General features: G+C 55.6%; 1 long non-coding RNA gene across 1 annotated transcript in view; it reads right to left on the reverse strand.

Annotated features, from left to right (window-relative positions):
- LOC116534266 overlaps positions 1-3799 on the reverse strand; it is an 18769-nt gene extending 14970 nt beyond the window's left edge. Inside the window, exon 1 of the long non-coding RNA XR_004261652.1 lies at positions 3241-3799. This is a non-coding gene — a long non-coding RNA (uncharacterized LOC116534266). The remainder of the gene's footprint in view (positions 1-3240) is intronic.
- Between the last annotated feature and the right edge of the window lie 3394 nt (positions 3800-7193).

A 7193-nucleotide genomic window follows, 5' to 3' on the forward strand; every position in this document is an offset into this window, starting at 1 on the left:
TGTGTGTGTGTGTGTGTGTGTGTGTGTGTAGAGACAGGGTCTCACCATGTGGTCTCAAATTCCTGGGCTCAGGCAACCTGCCCACCTTGGCCAGTGCTGGGATTGCAGGCATGAGCCACCGTGCCTGGCCTCCTCCCTCATTGTTGAGACATTCTCTGCAGCAGTCGGGGTCTCCACAGCACAGAGAATGCATCCAAAAGGGATGACCAAGGAGAATTCAACAGAGGAGCTTATCATGGAGGGTTGGGCAGGGTTGAGGGAAATCCACAAGGAACAAGGGACAGTGAAGACCCCTGTGGCCAGCAAGAGCCGAGCACCCTCCTCTCAGGGCTGGGGAGCAGGGGAAGGAACAGGGAGCCGCAGCCAGGAGATCTGGAGCTTTGGCCAGAGCTGCTGACAAGAGCTGCAGCCTCCATGAAAGGGAAGCAGCCACTGGCCAGCAGCAGCCCAGCAGGGAGTGAGTGCCCGGGACTCCCCTCTCACCCTCCAATTCCTGCTGGTGCCTCCGGCTGGCTGACCAGGATCCAGAGGGCCAGGGGGCCCAGCAGAAGCAGTGTACAAGTCAGCCTGATGAGCCCTGGGGCACAGGGCATGGGGTGGAGTGCATGTCGGCAGAGCACACAGCCAGCAGCCAGTGCGTGCTCTTTATCCCAGAGGCCCCACCTGCTTCTTTTGGTCAGGCTGGGAAACTGAGGCAAGGGCAGCTCAGCCTGAGGAATCTGAACTCCACACAAGGCAGGAGCCTGAGGGGTTCGAGCTGGGAAAAGGCACGACTACCATTATGCAGTTTGGTGGTGGGGGTGGGGGTGGGCGTTTGTCTGGCTATCACCCTGGCAACCACTCTAAGTTGTCATCCAGATCAGGCCAGGGAGTGGCTGGAAGTCACTTTTTCCATCACCTGCCCCTTCCAGTCCCATCCCTCTTTCCTTCCTCTTTGGCTCCAAACAGAGTGATTTCCCCTGTTGCTCCATTCCCAAGCGTGAGAACAGTGGCGGCTGCAGGCTCAGGGTCGGGTGATAAGCTCCGCTGGCACAGCATCCTGTGGGGAGTGGGGGAGGTTACAGAGGGAGATGGCGCAGGGTCACCAGAGAACCCAGAGTGAAAGAGAGAAAATTACAGGGGAGGGCAGCTGTCCGGGAGGGGTGACCTGCCACCTAGCACGTTCAGCCTATGGTCAGCAAGCAGCGTTCATTGCTGTGGCAACACCAGGGCATACCAGACTGTCTGTCCTGCCCTTGTCCCTGCCCCTGCCCTTGCCAGTGGGGCAAGGAGCAAGGCCCAGGATGGGAGGGGGCTTATTCATCTCTCCTTGTAAATGCACCAAAAATGGCTACCAGGGAGCTGCAAATTCTAAAGAGACGGGGCACCAGGTCTTCCTCCAGGAGAGGCTCCTAGAAGAAGGATGTTTCTGGGCTGGGCGCGGTGGCTCACGCCTGTAATCCCAGGACTTTGGGAGGCTAAGGTGGGCAGATCACGAAGTCAGGAGATCGAGACCATCCTGTCCAACATGGTGAAACCCCATCTCTACTAAAATATAAAAATTAGCCCGGCGTGGTGGGGCATGCCTGTAGTCCCAGCTACTCAGGAGGCTGAGGCAGGGGAATTGCTTGAACCCAAGAGGCAGAGGTTGTGGTGAGCCGAGATCGTGCCACTGCACTCCAGCCTGGTGACAGAGCAAGACTCCGTCTCAAAAAAAAAAAGAAGGATGTTTCTTTTTGCTTAGAAAGACAGAGGTGGGAAGGGAGGTGGCCACAGCCTCACTCAGAGGACTTCGTTGTGACACAGGCTTTTGATGCTGGTGAGTCCTGCTGGGCCGGGTTACTAGGAGAAGCAGGGCGAGGGCAAGCAGCCAAGCCACGCTCCCACAGGCCTCCCCTCAGCCCCGCTCTGCAGCCCCCATCAGGGCCACTTTGCCCTCATCCTCCCCTCCACCCTCCCAATTCCAACCTGTCCCCCTGAGCTTGTTTGGTTCAGATTCCTCCTCTGCATAGCCTTTGATTGCTGGCCATGTAGGCTGCACTACCCCGCTGAAATTCCAATGCATTCACTGCTTAGAGCACGTGGTTTTCCCCCAGCGTGATATGCGTATTCTCCTATGTGGACTGCCTTACTGCCCTACAGCCAGAATCACCTCACAGCCAGCTCCATGCTGGGTGCATACAGCAGGCACTCAGTGGGTACACTCGGATTCAATGAGAAGCAGAGGCAGGATTCTAGGATCTCTCATTGTTAGGGACTTTCATATCAGCCGCTGACATCTTGGGGGTTTCCTGAAAAGGGCAATTACCCCTCACTCTGCCAACTAGGCAAGAGAAAGCTCTTTCAGGGTCGCACTGGTGTCACTCACAGTCACCAAAGCACATCTTTGCAGGCTGTGTTATTTGGACCACACAGCAATCTTGTGAGGTACCTATTTAACAGGTAAGGAAACTGAGGGTCAAAGAGGGTAAATGGCATGCCCCAGGGCACACAGTTAGTCCAGAACACAGGTCCCTAGACTCCTAGCTTAACATCTGGAACCCAGGAGAAACACCTAGTACCCAAAGAAGAACAAAAAAGCCTATCAGGCCAGGTGTGGTGGCTCCCGCCTATAATCCCAGCACTTTGGGAGGCCAAGGCAGGTGGATAACTTGAGGCCAGGAGTTCGAGACCAGCCTGGCCAACATGGTGAAACACCATCTCTACCGAAAATGCAAAAATTAGCCAGGTGTGGTGACACATGCCTGTAATCCCAGCTACTCAGGAGGCTGAAGCACGAGAATCACTTGAACCTGGGAGGTGGAGGTTGCCGTGAGCCGAGGTCTCACCACCACACTCCAGCCTGTGCAACAGGGCGAGGCTCTGTCTCAAAAAAATAGTAATTAATGCAATGAAGCTGGGAGATACCAGACCAAAAGTTACTCCAGGGTGGAATGCAATACTGAAAGACAAGGAGAAACACCTTGCCCCAGAAGAGGGGAGATGCAGTCCCTCCCTCCGGCTCACACGGGGAAGCAGACAGACGTGCGAGCTCACGAGAGCCCCCGGGCTGCCAGCATTGGCTGCTCTGAGCCCTCAGAGTTCAAGAGTCCAACTCCAGGTGAAAAGCTCAGAGGAGGAGCCACTCTGCCCAGAACCTGTGAGTAACGAACCCCACTGGGAGGGGGGAATGCTGGTACCTGGTAAGGACACAAATCCAGTAAACTGAGGCAGGGGCCAGCAGAGGCTGAGAAGGGACAAGACTCCGAAAGCAGCACTCACCTCTAACTTCTAACTCCAAAAGCGCCTTGGTGGGAAAATCCTGGGCACTCTTCACCAATGAGAAGGAAGTCCACCCTGAAGTCTGCAAACATTGCTGCTCAGGAAAATCGCAGGAACCGTTTCTTCAAAGTACAGATTCCTAGGCCACCTCCACCTAGCTTGCTGAAATCCTGATGCCCAGGCAGAAGCGCAGATCTACCCAGTCGGAATCTTTTGGGAGGGCTCAGGCAAGACCATTCCCTTTAAGTCCACTGTATCAATGTGCAGTCAAGGTACAGAACCACCGCTCTCAAAGGGGCTGGGGAATCTGCAGGTTGAATGTGTCTCGAGACATTCTAATGAACCCCAAGTCAGCCCTACTCTGCTCACAGGTATTTGGGAAACCTTGCTAAAGGTAACCCAACCCAAAGCAGCAAGTGTCACCTACAAAACCAGAAAGGGGAACAGTGGGAGGCAGAAACCAGGTTCTGGGGCCCTAGGGAGAGCTAACAAGGAGAATAGTGTGGCCAGAGATTCTCTTCTGGCCCTTTGGCACCCGGAGACAACTAGAAAGCTTGGTCCTCTGGCGACGGGAGCAGAGCTAGCAAGGGTAGCAGATTTCCATAAGGAAAGTGGCTCCTCCTCCCAGGGCTGAGTTTAACACTTTGATCTCCAGACACTGTGAAGAGCCAAACCCATGATAGTAAGTATGTCACCAGACTCCACCAATATCTGAACACGGCCCCTAAAGTTAGGGAGTCAGGGGTTAACTCCTGCCTCGTATTTCCTAGCTGTGTGCGCTTGCGAAAGTTACCTTGCTTCTCTGAGCTTCTGTTTCCTCAGCTACCACGTGGAGATAAATGTCCTTGTGTGATTGTGAAAATCAAATGAGATAATTAATACCTGAGGAGCACTTGGAACAATACCGGGCACAGGTATATAAATATGCATATATGTTTTTATAAATTTGCATATGTTTATATCAATTTGCATATAGAAATATAATGATATACCTTGAATTATACACATAAAATAATACAGTTGATTGAACAATACATGCATGTGTTGAGTGGTCAAAACTAATTTTTTTTTTTTTTTTGACTTTTGAGACAAGAGTCTTGCTCTGTCGCCCAGACTGGAGTGCAGTGGCGCGATCTCGGTTCACTGCAACATCTGCCTCCTGGGTTCAAGTGATTCTCCTGCTTCAGCCTCCCGAGTAGCTGGGATTACAGGCATGCACGACCATGCCCAGCTAATTTTTGTATTTTTAGTAAAGATGGGGTTTCACCATGTTGGCCAGGCTGGTCCCGAACTCCTGACCTCGTGATCCGCCTGCCTTGGCCTCCCAATGTGTTGGCATTACAGGCGTGATCCACCACTCCCGGCCTAATAATGTTTTTTTTTTTTTTTCAATAACAGCGTTCTCGCTGTTGCCCAGTCGGGTCCTAGACTCTGGTACTCAAGCAATCGTCGAGCCTCAGCCTTCTGAGTAGCTGGGACTACAGGTTCCCACGCCTCAACTTAACTACCAAGAGCCTACTATTGACTGGAAGGCTTACAGATAACATAAACACTGGGTAGACGCCTATTTTCTGTCATGTGTATTATATACTGTATTCCTACAATAAGGGAAAGTAAAGAAAATGTTCATAGGAAAATCACGAGAAAGAGAAAGTATGTTTACTATTCATAAATGGAAGTAGATCGGCCATGAAAGCTGAGGAGGAGGGAGAGGGGGGTTGGTCTTGCTGTCCAGAGACAGCAGAAAATTCTGGAATAATCGTGCTCTTGCAGTTGAAAGCCCTGACTGTCGCTCAGGGTCACCTGTTCTGTAACACGCAGTGTTAGCGGAGGGCTGACTGCACGCCAGGCACTGTTCTAGGCACTTTGCATGCACTCCGAGTGGGAGGCCGGCCCACGCCCAGGAGCTCTGGGACCTGTGGAGAGTCCCTGCCCCCCTGGGCGGGACCTCCAAGGTGAGGCGGGTGGCCCAGGTTTGGCGAGGTTCCCGCGGCTTTAACACACTAGGATTCTGAGCCAGATCCTGTCAGGACACCTTCTTCAACCTGCCAAGCGGGCACCCACCCAGGAGTCCCTATTTTTTCCTGATTTGCTCTGAGAAGAGGCAAACGCACCGGGGCGCACCCAAGGACCAGGGCGGGCTTTCTCCCCCTGCGTGCTGGCAGCGGGCACGATGCCCCCGCGGCGGCCGCCCACGGCCCGGCCTTGGCAGAGCTGTCCCTCGATCCGGGCCGCGCCGGGGCGGGCCCCGAAACCCGCCCCGGAGGGAAGCCACGCCCGGCCCCGGGAAAGGCGCGACGGGAGGGCCCGCGGGACCCGCCCGGCCCAGACCGCGCGCCCTGCCTGTGGTCTCGGGAGGCGCGGGACTCGTGGCGGAGGAGGGCGCAGGGCGGCGCAGAGCCGGGGATCCCCGAGGGTCAGGGCGAGCCGGCGGCCAGGGCGCGGCCGGGGCGGGAAGCGAGCAGCGGAGGGGGCGCGGCCAACCCGGGGAGGCTGAATCATCCTCGCGCCGCCCTGCCGCACCCGCAGCCCGGCTGGCGGCCCCGTCCTGCCGCGCCCCCTCGCGGCCAGGCGCGGACGTGCAGCCGGGGTGCCCCGCCCCGCCCCGCCCCGCCCCGCCCCGCACGCGCCCTCCTCGGCTTCGAGTCCCGGCGAGGAGGCGGCAATCGGCGGCAACCCCGGAATCCAAGAAGGATAAGTGGGGTGCGTTGGAGTATTTTTCCATTTTCTGGTAGATAATGAGGTCTAGCTCTGTCGCCCAGGCTGGAGTGCAGTGGCGCGATCTGGGCTCACTGCAACCTCCACGTCCCAGGCTCAAGCAATCCTCCCACCTCAGCCTCCTGGGCAGCTGGGACCACAGGCGCGCACCACCCACCGCACCCGGCTAATTGTTTCATTTTTTTTGTAGAGGCTGGGTCTTGCAGTGTTGCTCAGGCTGGTCTCGAACTTCTGGCCTCAGCCCATCCTTCGGTCTCAGCTCCCAAAGCAGTGGGATTATAAGCATGAGCCACTGCCCCTGCACCCACTTCTGCTTTTAAAATAATGAGTTTCTGGGCCCCCTCCTGGTAGCCTAAGCCAAGTCCAAGTGGAAACTGGAAGCCGGGACGGCCCATCTACCCACCCAGCCCACAAGAGGAGAGACCGGAAATGCCCCTCTGCCTTGCTCTCCACCCCATCCCGACTTGTAAGCCCCTTTTGCCCACAGTAGCCCCTCAATAGAAATGTACGCAATGAATGGAGGGATGAGGGCTCTGGGGTGCAAGAGAGAAGGAAGCAGGCAGAAATCCTTCCTCATCAGGGGGCTTCCTGCTCCACTCTCATCCCCAAGGGACTACGGTCCTGAATGTGAGTGCCCGGCAGATCCATGGCTGGCCCCAGCACCCTGACTGCAGCCCTCTGCCTGGGACAGTTACCTTCCCCTTCCCGGCGGAGCTCAAGGGTCCTGAGATGGCGGCAAATTCACTGCGTTGAACGGAGACTGGACTAACGGGGGTGCCCAGCACTTACCCAGTGCCACCTACCACTGTGCTGGGCCTTTGACACATAGTCTTGTATTTAATACACCTACCGTGGGGGGTGGGGGGGGCTGCTACTTAAGGAATGGCATAAGGATCATTTGCATAGCTCTTCGTTATTTGGACAACACATTCAATTAATTCCACAACGATGAGGGAATGAGGGATTCTTCCCTGATTTCCGAGTCAGGGACAGAAAAAACACATGATTTGCTCAAGACCACACAGCCCCCGTCCTCAAACATCAAGTCCCGGCCTTTTCCCATTTCCCGCCACTGCCACCCCACCTTTCCCCACCCCTGAGCAGCAAGAGTGACTCACCCTCTGAACTCACTCCACATCCCAGTTCCAGCACCCCTGAGTAACTCTTCCTTCTCACAGCTTTGCACCAACAACAGACCTAAACAACCCCTCCTGCTGGGAAGTGAACTCCTCCTT

Source organism: Sapajus apella, unplaced genomic scaffold (genome assembly GCF_009761245.1).
Source record: "Sapajus apella isolate SASKATOON/1434 unplaced genomic scaffold, GSC_monkey_1.0 scaffold86, whole genome shotgun sequence".
Taxonomy (NCBI): Eukaryota; Metazoa; Chordata; class Mammalia; order Primates; family Cebidae; genus Sapajus; species Sapajus apella.